This window comes from Lactuca saligna, chromosome 3 (genome assembly GCF_052625555.1).
Source record: "Lactuca saligna cultivar CGN05327 chromosome 3, ASM5262555v1, whole genome shotgun sequence".
NCBI lineage: Eukaryota > Viridiplantae > Streptophyta > Magnoliopsida > Asterales > Asteraceae > Lactuca > Lactuca saligna.
The window spans coordinates 168,948,383-168,962,913 of NC_136419.1; the positions used below are offsets into that span (position 1 = coordinate 168,948,383).

Here is a 14,531-nt window from a genome sequence, read left to right on the forward strand (position 1 = left end):
ATCGAAGTTGAATTGTCACATAATCAAGTGTAGAAGGAGTCCTCCATTCTCACTGAAAAATAAACACAACAAAGAATCAATTTTTTGTCTAATATTTCAAAATGAGTTTAACAAACAATCATTAAACTAAAAGTAGGATGTTTTAATGCTTAACAACTAACCTTATATGTACTTTTAGACAACATCATTCATATAGTTATTCTGAAATTCCCTAGTCCACGTAGCAACAATCGTAACCAACACCTTTTCCTCTAAGGGAGTTTTTCCATTCCCAAGGGTACCAAATTATATAAAATATTAAATTAAACTAATAAATAACATAACATGTTTCTTGGCACAAAATAAATGAACAAAAAAGTATTTAATAAGTACTTACTCTATTCGGGAATCCATATTGCCTGGTGATTACAAAATCAAACATCTATTTCATTACATAGTGCCCGCTCAGCTGACTCTCGGAAACGCCAACTTGGTTTCATTAAAATTATGATAGAAAGGAAACATAATCAAGACAAATGAAACTACAACATCTGACTGTTGGATAAGTAATAAGATAAATTACCTCAGCGAACATCCATACAATTGGAGTTGATGCGTTTTTTCATACCTAGCAAAAGCCCTAAAAATAAACAACCAATTGAGTTATGTTCAAGTTTATAGAAAGAATGTAATTTTCATGTCTACTAAGAAATTTCTTACGTGTCCAAAAGTTTGAGCAGGTAGCAGGTAGTAGGTGTCGAGAGGATTTTGCTTAGGTTTCATAAGAGAATCCAAAATGTATGTGACACGACTTGAAGGGCAAATCACCAAGAGGACCCAATGTACACTAATTATGTTTAGAAATTTTAGTATAAATGAACAAAATAAACAAATAACTAATAATACAGATAGAAACTTATGATACTTTTGCAGGTACGGCGCAACAAGAAACGATGTGAGACACATAGTTGAAAACACATAAATCTTGTGAAACCAACTACAGTGTACACATTTTATCTATAATGACAAAGATAAAGACCATTTGATGAAATAATTGTACCAACTTGGATAAAATGCAAGATGTTTTGTAGAGGTATGAATATATTCCCCTTGCACACGAATTGTGGTGACATCTATTTTTGAATCTCCGATGATGTGTGGTCCTGAACAATAGAAAAAGAGTACATAATACATAAAGAATACATCTTGCAAATGAATTTGAAGTTTCTCCCTAGAGTCAAAAGGGTATATATGTCCAAAAAGTTTGGTGGTTAGACAAGTAAACAACAAGATAATCTTATGGGGGTGGATTCTTGGAACCTTGAAATTTCAGTCTAAAAAATTGAGTGATTGTCATAGAAGCCCAAACTTTAGCAACAAAATAATGAAACTTGTTTTGGTATCGATCCCTTAATAGCACAAATGGATGCCATTGGCATGGCCATAAACACAAATATGGCAATAAACGATGTGATCCTGTAAAAGCATATTCCTCTAATTTTTTAGCCCAAATTGAATTTTGCACTTAAAATATAAAACACTTGGGTAGATATAAAATATTAAAATTATAAAGAAATAAAACTCATAGATATTAAGAAATTAGGATGATTATAACCTGATAATTGATATGATAATGAAGCTCCAGGTGAACCAGTTCAAACAATTTCTATTGATTTCCATCTTTTTATCCTGGATATGCCACTTATATTGATTATACATGCCGATTAATCTTTTTTATGGTTGAAAAAGGATTGAAATGTGGAGGGGTATTTTTGTCAACTAAAGATAACAAAGTTTAGAATACCATATGCATTAAATATAACAGGAACCTGGTTATATAATTTAAAAATGACACAAAACCATCACTGAAATATCACTTACTAAATACATTGTGCTTCCTCACCAAATCTTTACACGGAGAGTAAAAAGTCCCTTTAAGTGCTGATATCAACAAATTTTAATTTTTCTGTCGGTATCAAGTTATGGGGAGTAAGATTTTGTATAAGTTGTAAAAATATGACAAATTTGGTTGCCATCTTTAACCTCTAACACATACACACACAAAAACATATTTTTTTCAAAAAAAAAATTTACATATTGATGTAGAGAGGGAAATATCGATACCCAAATCCATATTTGTTGCTCAACGTAGCGTGGATTGTTGTCGTCTATAATCAACACACTCGAAGCTATAATAATCAAAGGAAATAAGAAAACATAAATATACAAATTAATAAACATACAAAGTACAACAGCAATAGAAATGTGGAGTCGTATAGACGATTGAATACTGCTACACGAGCAATGATTTGGTGACCTAGCTAGTGAGACGAGGAATGAGATAGGGTTAATCTAGGAGAGGAGAAGTGTTTGACACACCGATGTGATGGTCGAAACGATGAACTGAAGTCGTCGGTTGAGGCACGGGAGAAGGGTTTGAGGCGACGGTGCGGTGGTCAAATTCGTCGGTTGCTGGAGTGGACTGGAGAAGAAGAGGGCTAAAGAGTATGTACTGGTGTAAGTTCTAATCGATTGGACCCCAAAATTGTTGGCGGGATATTGAATTTTCATAGCGGGATATCCAAAATTTTACCTCAAAATAAGTCATCCAAAACCACTTTATCTTTTAAATAATTTTGGCATAAATTTGAACCAATACAAATGTAAAACCATATATTTATTTACTTTTTCGTCCAACCAAATACTATGGAGGATTCCCTTATATTTTTAATTTGTATTGTTTATTTGGATCCACATTTTATTAAATACTTTTGTTATTTTTTATATACTTTTGTTATTTTTTATGTATCTATGTTTTTAAATACGGAAGAAGGCTAAAATAAAAGTGATGAGCAATTTACAATCACTTTCACATTTCATATTGAATTAACTAGTTTTACTTTCCAAAGTATGTGGGTCTAAGGTATGACATTCGGTCCCTAGGATTAGAATCCATAGGTCTTAATTCGAGAACAATGAATCTCTAAAATAGTCTTTGACTAGCTTTATTATGTTGGTGATAGATACGAAATTTGGTCCTTAGGATTAGAATCGACAGGCCTTAATTTGAGAACATGTAATCAACAAAATTGTCTTTGACTAGTTTTATTAATTGCATAAAAATAAGAATCAATGGTGCACCACGTTTATAGTGATATGCTAAACAACTTTAAACAATATCATATAAATTAGGAATAAGTATCCTATTATGCACATATAATTAACTAAACAAACTGAATAATAATCCTTATTCAGCTAAAACACTCAAAATAACTTTCATATTTTATTGCTTATCCTTTAAGCTACCCTACTTCCGGCTTTGATAGACATGGCCAAACCATACAGGCTTATCAGTGGGTTATGATATCCATAATCCTTCATCGTGATTTGACCGTAAGTAAGTGGTGCCATCAACATCATCATTTGAAGATGGCATGCCGGTAGAAAATGGTGGTAGCTCGTCAAACTTATTGTACTATTCCTCATCCACAACATCATTAACAACAAGTATATGCTGTTTGCTATGCATGATGATGTGCTTTCCAAAGTCCTTTGGGTCCTCAACATATAATACTTACATAGCTTGTTCAGCTAGAATGAATGGTTATGATACATAACATACACTGTTATTATTTCTTTCCTTATCAATCTACTCTTCTCTTTTCTCGGTTATGATACATAAGATACACTGTTATTATTTCTTTCCTTATCAATCTACTCTTCTCTTTTCTCATCTATCTGATGGAAATTAGTACCCATAGCCATAACAAAGCCTGATAATATTACTATAAATAATAGTGTCCTTTTGTGTAACATCCCAAAATATCAATAAAATTTTTCATTTTAAAGCATCGAGTCATACCAACCAATTGATCCAAAACAAACAAAGTAAGATTTATTTTCAAACATCATAGTATATCAAAAGTAAAAGTGTGGAAAAATCCATAAAGGGACATAATGCAATCAAGCTGAGCTCTTCCCTTTGGAACTAGAAGTACCTGAAAATGTTTAAACCACAAACTGTAAGCACAAAGCTAGTGAGTTCCCTAAAATACCACATAAACATACGGGTCTCGCCCAACATATAACGAGGCTCACCCACATACATAACAAGCATCGCCCACATATATAACAGGCCTCGCCCAACATGGAGACGGATCTCACCCAATGGGATTCGCACATCATGCAAACGGATCTCACCAAACGGTCCTCGCCCATCATAAAAACGAGTCCCACCCAATGGGCCTCACTTAACATACATAACGGGTCTCACCTAACGTACATGCAAGAGTCACAAATACAACTAGCATCCTACATAGTATAGTGAGAAAAATCACCTGACTCACAAAATCAGCTAATCACAGCTCAATGGCCCGCAATAGATGCTACAACACTTCTATCAAAACATACAAGGTCCAACCTTAGTCTACACACTAAATCCAACAATCTTCACTAAAACTCAACCCATACCAACAAGTCAATGGTCAAAGTCCAAATTCAACAACCAACAATATCAATCATTGATCCTCACATCGTGACCAACCCTTGGTTATGTCATGACCAGCCCTTGGTCACGTTGTGAGGACACACTCAGCCCGATTCCAACTTGCCTCGCTCTAACTCAGCCAACTTGGTTGCTGACAGCCCACTCAACAAGCATCGCAACATGAAGCCTCCTTGGTCATGTCGTGAAAACAACATGATAATATAATCGTGAAAGCTTCATTGTCACGTCGTGACATCCTTAATGTCACATCGTGCCTACAATTTGGTACAACAAATTAATGGTTCGAGTCCTTGATATGTTAAGTCTTCAACTCCCACTTTCCAGATAGCTTTAAGGGGCTCCAAAGGTTCATAAAATGACAACTTTATAGACATGCATGCTCCATTCATGTCCTCTATCTAATATAGATTAAAAGCCAAGAAAATGACCCAAAAGTCGTGCAAGGGTTCAATACACAACCAAATTCTAGATTTTAACCATATATCACTCAGATGGCTATAAGTATCCATAAAGTTTCCAACTTTACGGAACCCCGTCACTTCAACTTGCTTAAAATTGAAGATAAAAGGGTCAATGGTATAAATCTAACAACCTATAAGCATTAAGTTCGAGTCTTAGACACTTAAAAAGGTCCATAATGCAATATCAAATATGAGAAGATGTTTCTTGCTTGATCCTTGCATCAATTCTCCTTATACTTCCTTTAAAGAGCATCAAAAACACCAAACCCTAGATGTCTTGGAGGCTAAATAACAGGATAAGGATAATGAATGAAACCTTAAACTCACACCCATACAAAGACCCCTTGGGGCATGGGAAATCGGCTACACCTAACCCTAGATGTCTTGGAGCCGATTTTCACCTCTCCCCTCTCTCTCTTGCTTCATCCAATTATTTTTGGTGTTTGTGATTCATTAGAGGCACAACATTTGGGGTGCTAAGGTTCTCAAAGCATCAAGATCCTCAATCAACAACCAAGGTAATCATTTAACTTGTCTATTTGAGATTCAATTAGTTTTGTTGTATGCTAGATTAGGGTTTTGCAAGTCTTGGACAATTTGCATGTACAATTAGAAAAACTAGATACAAGCATTAGGTTTCGCATGAATACCATAGGAATGTTGTTATGCTCAAAACCCATCAAATACACCACAAAAAGGCATTCTAAGCTCAAAAACACACAAGGTGGGATCAGGGTTCGGAAGTACGGTAAGGAGGACAAGGAGCTTGATGAAATGAGGGGTTCAAGTCCATAGGGATGCTTAAATAGTGGCCAACCCCATAATTATGGTTTTCAAGGTTATTAGCGTACACCCCGCGTATACTTCTGTACGCCCGAAATACATCTTCGGACCCCCCCCCCCCCCCCCCGATCATTACCCTCGCAGTACGCTACGCGTACACGACATTTCCTCCATCATACTACTTCAATATACACCTGATTCCAACGATCCATATATCCATAAAAAGGTGACGAGAAGCTCTATGTTTTAATCAACTCGTACCCGCCTTACTATACCCCGAACAAACATCCATTTTCCTATAGAAGCCTAAGCTGACAAATTACCGAACTACCCTTTAACTCCAAACCACAAACCGAATACCCGGATTATCCAATACACATCATCCACCTCCAATAGAGCCCATACTAACTTCTTTAAGGATCCTAAACCTACTAATTCCTCAATCCTCGATCATCGCCCTGAAATGGAAATGATCTTGAAACAAGATGTTATAGAATATGTGGTATATTAGGGAATTCACAAAGCTTTATGTTCATAGTTGTGGATTAAATATTTTGCAGGTTGTTCATGAGAGGAGATCGGCGAGACTGTACACTTCCATCAAAGATTTTGTTTCCATAATTTTGTAATTCAAATCTACTAATGTTTAGATATTAAAATAAATGAATGTTACTTAACATTTTTAAGTAAACTGTTTTAATTTGTTAACTTATTTTAAATGAAAAATCTATTATGAAATTTTGGGACGTTACATGAGAAACAAACTACTTTACAGGAAAAAAAAATGTACTCGTTTAAATGCTTTAATTGACTCTGTTAGGTTCCTACTCCAAAAATGATTAGCATTTTGTGGCCAAGAATGAAGACTTAAATAATAAAGGTAACTTTTTTGAACTATTAAATGGTTAGTCGATCGAGTTGATGCATTTAAGGAGGCGATTCATTTAAGGAAGACTTAAACTAGAACCATCCCTTTAATGAAGTAAACAAGAATTTACTTCCTTGCATCACTTGTTTGTGCTTGAGTGAGTCTTTCAAAGCCTTTGTTGTGATACTTGAAGGTGTTGGGGGAGGATTAATCTTGTTATATGTTCTAGTTATTATGCTTGTATGTTATCGAAGGCTAGCCATGGACAATTCATCATGGGAATCAGTTCTAATGAATCGAAGTCTCTAAAGTTGTTATGCTCGTTACTTCCATCATAATTGTTTCCATCATTATACACTCGCAGAGGCGAAATTTGCTACTGATTAATTTAGGGAAAATGTGTCATATGCAATGGAGGATTTTGTAATGTTTATAAAGGGTGTTTGGAGAATGCTAGAAATACTATAGCAATCAAATGACTCAACCAATCATCGATTCAAGGGTTTCATGAACTCCAAACAGAAATATCGATATTATGTATATCGATCGAGAACATGGGACCTAAAGGACACATGGTTATGAAATTGCTTACTCGTATCAAGACCCAATTGGGGAAGCCTCGTCAGTGGAAGCACCATCTATGCTATGGAGAAGTTTTGTAGGTAGAGGCATGGGTTTGGAAGACAGGTGATGAGCATGGCAAAGGTGTCGGTTGAAGAAATAAGTTTTTAAGGTATGAGGGCATAGGGTTACCTGGAAGCTCACGTGGTAATGGGTTTAAAAAAGGGAGTCGGACGTGGCATAAGGTTGTCAGGAAGCAACCGACAAAACTTGTTAAAATTGTTAACATTGAAACAAATCAGATAATTCAGTATTGTAAGAATTAAAAAATCTTAATGATTAAACTGTAAAAAAATAATGTATTCTTAAAATCTATTTTTTTAAACGTATGTTTTCGTAAATATTACTAGGGATGAGCGTGGGACGGAACCGATACCGACCCGTACCGTTCCCGGTTTCTCGAATACCGAATTTGATCGAAAGTTAATCCCGAGTATTGAACTGAATTAACATCACCGGAACCGATAACGAGAATGGTACTGGTACTCGGTACCCGGTACCGACAGTACCGATTCCTGAATTTCATGTATTTAGAGTACCAACTACTGTCCCATGTTTTTAAATTCGGTACGATTCGGTACCGGTTCCGGTACACTACCTTTACGTGATCGGAATGTGGTAGAAACTGATCATCCCTAAATATTACTTTCTTTTATAAATTTAACGTTTTATTTATTTTTTTAAGGCGGGATTACATCCTTTTTTTCCCGCCAAAACTAGATCTTATTCCAGCTTCTAATCTATCATTGATTGATTTGGTATATACCTTTTCTACTCCCTCTCTCTAGAATCAACTACAATTTGTTTTCTTTTATACACAAACACCCATTCCATTCGACTAGTAATACACAGAAAGGAGAGAAAGAAGGATCGTAAAAAAAGAGAGAAAAGTGAGAGACCGATAAAGGGTAAGAAATCGAGAGGGGTTGTTGTAGGGAGAGATAAATACACATAGGAGAGATCAGGATTATAGAAAACATAGAAAGAAAGGAGAGAAAAGAAAGCAATTACACCATCTGCAATCAAAGAGATTCGTCATATGTACTGCGTATCTCAGTTTCTCATTCAACGCTCATGATTTATGTTTACCTTACTTCAGGTCTGATCTTTTATTTTTGTTTTCTGTTCTCCCTTTTGTACCCCTCTCATACGTTTGTTCTGTATGAGATTATGAGTTCAGATTTATTAAAAAGCACAGGGTCAACAAAACTTACAATATTTCGGGATTACTTAGAGGTTAGATTGCAAGGAAATTTAGGCGGGGATGCCTATGGTTTTGGTGGCAGATTGTTGCATGTATAATTGTTTAATTTTTACTTATTTTCCATTAAATCTTAAATCTCCAACTTGCAGCTAACAGGGTCTGACTTAGAGACTATTGATTGTACTACATGCAAATCTTCTTGTTATTAGCATTTAGCAATATACTTTATTTTAATAAAAGGTATTTTTTATAGTAAATAGTTTCTTATTTTCAATTTTAATAGCAACGTACTTTATTTTAATTCATTTTTTATCATAATGGTTAACTGTTATTATTAGCCATAACCATTATGGTTAACTTATGCTAACAGGGTCCTGCCCAAGTGATTTTGATTGTAGTACATGCAAATCTTCTTGTTATGCCATTTCTGACCAAGACTCAAACACACAAACAACTGTGTTACATTTTACATTAGGCAATTAGCAATGTACTTGCAATAATCCATTTGTTTACTAGTTTTAACACTTTTTTGTTTGTGCCCCTACCCAAAATATCCTAAAACCGGCCGTATGACCAAATATTCAACTAGTGTATGGAACGAAGCAGTGGTTGTTTATCTGTCTAGTGTTTTTTTCTTTAAAAAAATTTAGTTTTTTCTCTCATTGACATTTCCGAATTGATGTGTGGTTTCATTTTTTGGTTGTATCTTGAATGGATCTTTGTTTCTGGTCTTCATAGATTTACTCTCAGCTTTGATGGCTCTATTTTTGCTATGAGACTACGGGTGAAATTCTGTTTAGACTAGTTCTTTTGGGGGTGCTCTCGTGATTAAGCTTGGTGGTGTTCTTGTTATGGATGCTGGTGGCAGAAAGTTGATTTGCTGAGTTGTTTACTCCCTTTGACGTTTTTACCCCTGGATTTGTCTTGCATCTGTGAGGTGTTTTCTTGATCGGTTTCTCTTATGTGTTACGGAGCTGCGGGATTGCTTTCTTGTTTTTCTTTGGTATTGCTTGTGTGTTGCTGGTTGCTGTGTATTTTCAAGATAGTTGGTGGATGTTTGTTCAATTTATGACCTTTTTACCCCTGCTTGGAGTTCTTTGGATGTGGTACTTGCTGACTGAATATTTATTTTTCTTTTCTTCTGTTGGCCTTTATTCTTGCTTGCCCTGCTATCAAGGTTGCTGGTGGAATAGATTTTCGCTATCTGGACCTTCTTACCCTTGGGGGGTGGGGGGGGGGGGGGGGGGTGGGGGATCTTCTGCTTGCTTAATATTGTTCTCTGTTCTTTGGATCATTAGATTCTTTTGTTTTTGTTGTAGATGGTTGTTTTGTATGATTTGTTTTCATCTTCCTGTTGGTGTTTGTTGACTATTAGCGTCTGAGCCGTTCAAAAAAAAAAAAACTTGTCACCTCCATGCTGCCCTCTTTCCTGTAATAAAGTATTTGGCCTTAAAATTAAAACTTATAAGCCAATGGTTAATTTCAAACTGTGATGTTACAAGTTGCATACTTTGTCTATGTTCGATGTTACATGTGTCAAGTTACAATACTATCGAGGGAAGAAATTCAATTGTTTTGGTGTGGATTTAATAATTTAGTCTTGGTTTTGGTACTCTGTTGATTGCAACTATGGAGTGCTAATTGTATTATTAAGCTGACTTATTAATTAAGGCACATTTATATTTGGTAAAAGAAGTCAAAAAGCCCCGTTATTTAAAAATGGGTCATATAGCTACTTGAACTTATCTCTTCTAGTAATAGTAATAGAACCCGTTTTTTTCTAGAGGCCGGGTTGCAAACCCATATAGCCAAAAGTACCGGTTTTTAAGTTGAGAAATGGGTTATTTAAGTATAACATAGACCCCGGTTCTTTCTGTTAAACCGGGTCGTATAACTTTTCCCTTTATAAGTCCCGGTTTTTTCATAATATATCCCGGTTTTCCAAGAAACCGGGACCTATTTGGCGAGTCCTATAAGGTGTTTTGTAGTAGTGACAGTCCACATCGTTGAATACTCAATCATCACCGATACAAACAACACAAGAAAATTCATGATAAAAAATGGACCGGCATTTGTATCCTTTACTATCATGTCAATAACATGTGTTAGCCGTATTCTTTTTATTGTTTTTGGAAATTGGGATTTCCAAAGTTTGACAACCTTATTTTCAGAATTTGCTTTGGAAGGGTTAGACATTGGTAGGTCACCCATTGGAATCCCATATACCTCGTGTACTCTTTCCCTTGTCACTAAAAGTCTTTGGTCTTGTACATGAATGGAATTGCTAGTTGGGTTGTAGTTTTCAACGACCCAGTAACATATCCTACGAGGTAGCTTTTCTAACTGCATATTTAGAGCTGATCCAAATCCAATAGATTGTACACATCTTTGTTGATCTTTGTTCAGCAAGGTCATGGTTTTGGTTATGTGTTCCGGGGGGAACCTGGTATTCAAACATCTTAATGAATTTTCCACGTTTCTTGGCTTTTCTATTCTGGTTTGCTTTTTCACAATCTTTTGTATCGGCATTGTAACAGGTGGCGGGTTTACAAAATCGTCGTCATCATCACTTGGACGCTTTCGAGAATAAGTATCTGATGTAATCACTTTAGAACCAAATATGTAAAAATAAATTACTTAAACGATTATTAATGTAAAATTAAAGAGAAAATATAATAAATATAACGTGAATACTTAACTGAATATATGTTACAGTATTTTGAATCAGTTAAAGATCTATCAATATATCCTATACAACCCTAATACCAAAAACCTGTTTAACCGGATTCATTTGAAAGATAAACATTGGTAACCAAAATCATTTCTACTAACATAATCACTTTACTACCTAGGTTTTATTACCAGGACTCTAAATTCACATCATATATAGTAATAAAAAAACACTTGATTCACTTAAACACTTGACAACTATTATCATTAAGAACAAATGTATATAACTTGCATAAATAATGTCAAGCACTGATGTCTTGTTCACAACAAGTGAATACTAATAAGCTATCAAAAAGTACTTACCCGTCGAGTTTGTATGAGGTTGTGCTTCACCAGGATACTCCATTAGTCAAAAAAAAAAAAAAAATTAAACACCAGTGCAAATCCCACAAGAAATTGTATCTGATTGCTGAATTTCGGTATGAAGCCTTCGACCATCTTTATATTGCTTTACCATCCATTTAATCTTTGTAAAACCATCATAACAGAAAAATCCGTAGTACAATATCTCCAATTTAATGGTATACAATCTCCAATAATAAACCATCGATTCTTCTTTTTCAATTTGAAAATATGAATGAGTTTTTTGGGCGAAAAATATGGTTCTGTATAACCGGATTCGTAGAGGAATATTGAAGTTTGGTATAAACCCTTGGAGTAGAAATTCAATATCGTAGAGCATGATCTTCAATTTGATAGCTTTCATTTAAACTATTGATTTTTCTTTATCAATGACTGATGCCGACTTCATTTTTAGGCGGAAATTAGGGCAGGAAAACATAAAGATATGTGATAATATTAGGGATAACAAAGAGATAACTTTTTAGCGTATTTATCTCATTTTAATTCATCATTTAAATGAAAGTTATTATTTACCGTAAGTTGCAACGTATTTATATATTTCATTATTTAATTGTAGGTTCCATATATATATATATATATATATATATATATATATATATATATATATATATATATATATATATATATATATATATATATATATATATATATATATGTCTTCCTACCTTCCTACAAATAATTCACTTCTTATTTGATCTAGAATCTGGATATAGATCCGGTAAGAAATTTTTTTTGGTAGGAAGGTAAGAAGTTTTTTTTCTACATATTTTTTTGACGAATAAAATAAATGAATCACTAGATGATTCATTTGTAAGATGATTCACAAGAAAAAATTCCGAAAAGAACATATTTATGATTCATTTTTAAGTAAATTAAGAAAAAATTCACTTTTATGACAATTTTAGTGAATAACAACAAAATCATTGTATAAATGAATCATCGAGATGTTTTTTTGAGATTTTTTTCTTGTGAATCATCTTACAAATGAATCATCTAATGATTCATTTTGTTTGTTCGCGAAAAAAATATGTAGAAAAAAAATTTCTTACCTTCCTACCAAAAATTTCCTTCTTATTTGATCTTGATTCTGTATATATATATATATATATATATATATATATATATATATATATATATATATATATATATATATATATATATATATATATAGGTTCAGGTTCATTTGAGACCATTCTAATTTTGTGAGACCGTGAGACCAAATCTAAAAATAATTTTAAAATGCAAAATAAATGAAAAAATTCAAAAAAAAAAAATTTAATATTATTTTCGGAACTTGAATTAACTAAAAAAAATAAAAAAAAATAAAAAAAATTCCGTTTTTTTTTTTTTTTTTTGAAAAATACGTGAAATATAATCTAAATAGAATATTACACTGACATATTCTAAAAAATAATTTTAAAACGCAAAATAAATGGAAAAATATAAAAATTCTTTTTTTAAATATTATTTTCGGAACTTGAATTAACTAAAAAAAATAAAAAAAAATAAAAAAAAAATTCTATTTTTTTTTTAAAAATACGTGAAATATTCTAAATAGAATATTACACTGTACATATTCTAAAAATAATTTTAAAATGCAAAATAAATGGAAAAATCAAAAAATTCTTTTTTTAAATATTATTTTCGATACATGAATTAACTAAAAAAAATTAAAAAAAAATTAAAAAAATGCATCTCACGGTCTCACAAAATATAAATGGTCTCAAATGAACCTAACCCTATATATATATATATATATATATATATATATATATATATATATATATATATATATATATATATATATATATATATATATATAAAAGAAATATACGGATCGGACCATCCAGCAAAGATTAGTGAAGGAATAGCCACACGGGCGGTACTCGTGTCTATCCAAAGAAAACTACAAATATGTTTCTAATCTAAATTGTGACAAACAATTTTCTTACTTATTTTGTAAAAGGCATTATACCCAAACAAAATAATAATAATAATAATCTAATCATAATTCTAATAGATACTTTGCCCGAGTTTTTAACCAAAATAGAATGATTGGAAAAAAATATTTACCAATCTAGTATAATTTCAAAAATATTTACTAAACTAGTGTTTTTCTCATTTTTCTTGTATTTTTTAGTTTTTTTACTTTTTATTTGATTTTAAATATCAGTTTTTTTGTCCAACTTTTTATTGTTTTTTTTTTCTTAAATATCAGCTTTTTTTTTTTTATTTTTTATTTTTTTTATTTTTTATTTCAGTTTTTTTTTTTTGTAATATATGTTTAAAATAGTATAAAAAACAAAAATTGTATATAGTTACACGCGTTATCGTCAATTAAAAAAAAATGTTTTAATGAATTGCACTATTATAATTGATTCTTGCCACCTATCACAAAAATAAACACCATAAAAAAATAAAGTTTTCTAGTTCCGCTAAAAATATTTTCTAATAATTATGTAATATTTCATTTTTAATTGACGTTAAAACATCTTTGTTCAACATATATTAAAAATGTTAAGATAACATTTCAATAAATTATGTTAGTGACTGCAATTACTCATGCTATAAACTATTATAAATGACCGATTAAAAAAATATCGTAATATTATACACTACCAGCAATGTTAAATATCATTGCAATTGCTCAGTTTTTTGTGGTATTATAAGAAAATTTGCCCATAAAATTATCCATATTTCTATGAACTATTAAATAATTGAAAATTATATAATAATGTAACAACACATTAACACTTAATATCAAATGAATATATATATATATATATATATATATATATATATATATATATATATATATATATATATATATATATATATTCAAATTAGAAAAATTGAAACTAAAATAATGCATTAATGAATTTATTCAAATAAAATATTGTGGGTTTTTAATTTGCACATAAAAATTTATTTAGAAGACGTACATTGACATATATTTTTAATAAGTAAAAGCCTAACGGAGGAGGTAACGGCCTCTATATAAATTTATCCATAAAA

The 14,531-nt window shown here is 32.2% G+C and overlaps 3 long non-coding RNA genes across 3 annotated transcripts; all 3 read right to left on the reverse strand.

Annotated features, from left to right (window-relative positions):
* Window positions 1–619, reverse strand: LOC145034024 (uncharacterized). Its single transcript, XR_013677837.1, has 4 exons — window positions 563–619; window positions 377–468; window positions 162–251; window positions 1–52 (listed from the first exon to the last, which is right to left on the reverse strand). It is a non-coding gene; the product is annotated as an uncharacterized LOC145034024 (long non-coding RNA).
* A 1,039-nt stretch (window positions 620–1,658) lies between these two features.
* LOC145034025 (uncharacterized) lies at window positions 1,659–2,446 on the reverse strand. Its single transcript, XR_013677838.1, has 3 exons — window positions 2,359–2,446; window positions 2,104–2,168; window positions 1,659–1,920 (listed from the first exon to the last, which is right to left on the reverse strand). It is a non-coding gene; the product is annotated as an uncharacterized LOC145034025 (long non-coding RNA).
* An 8,028-nt stretch (window positions 2,447–10,474) lies between these two features.
* LOC145034026 (uncharacterized) lies at window positions 10,475–11,939 on the reverse strand. Its single transcript, XR_013677839.1, has 2 exons — window positions 11,457–11,939; window positions 10,475–11,029 (listed from the first exon to the last, which is right to left on the reverse strand). It is a non-coding gene; the product is annotated as an uncharacterized LOC145034026 (long non-coding RNA).
* Window positions 11,940–14,531: the final 2,592 nt, after the last annotated feature.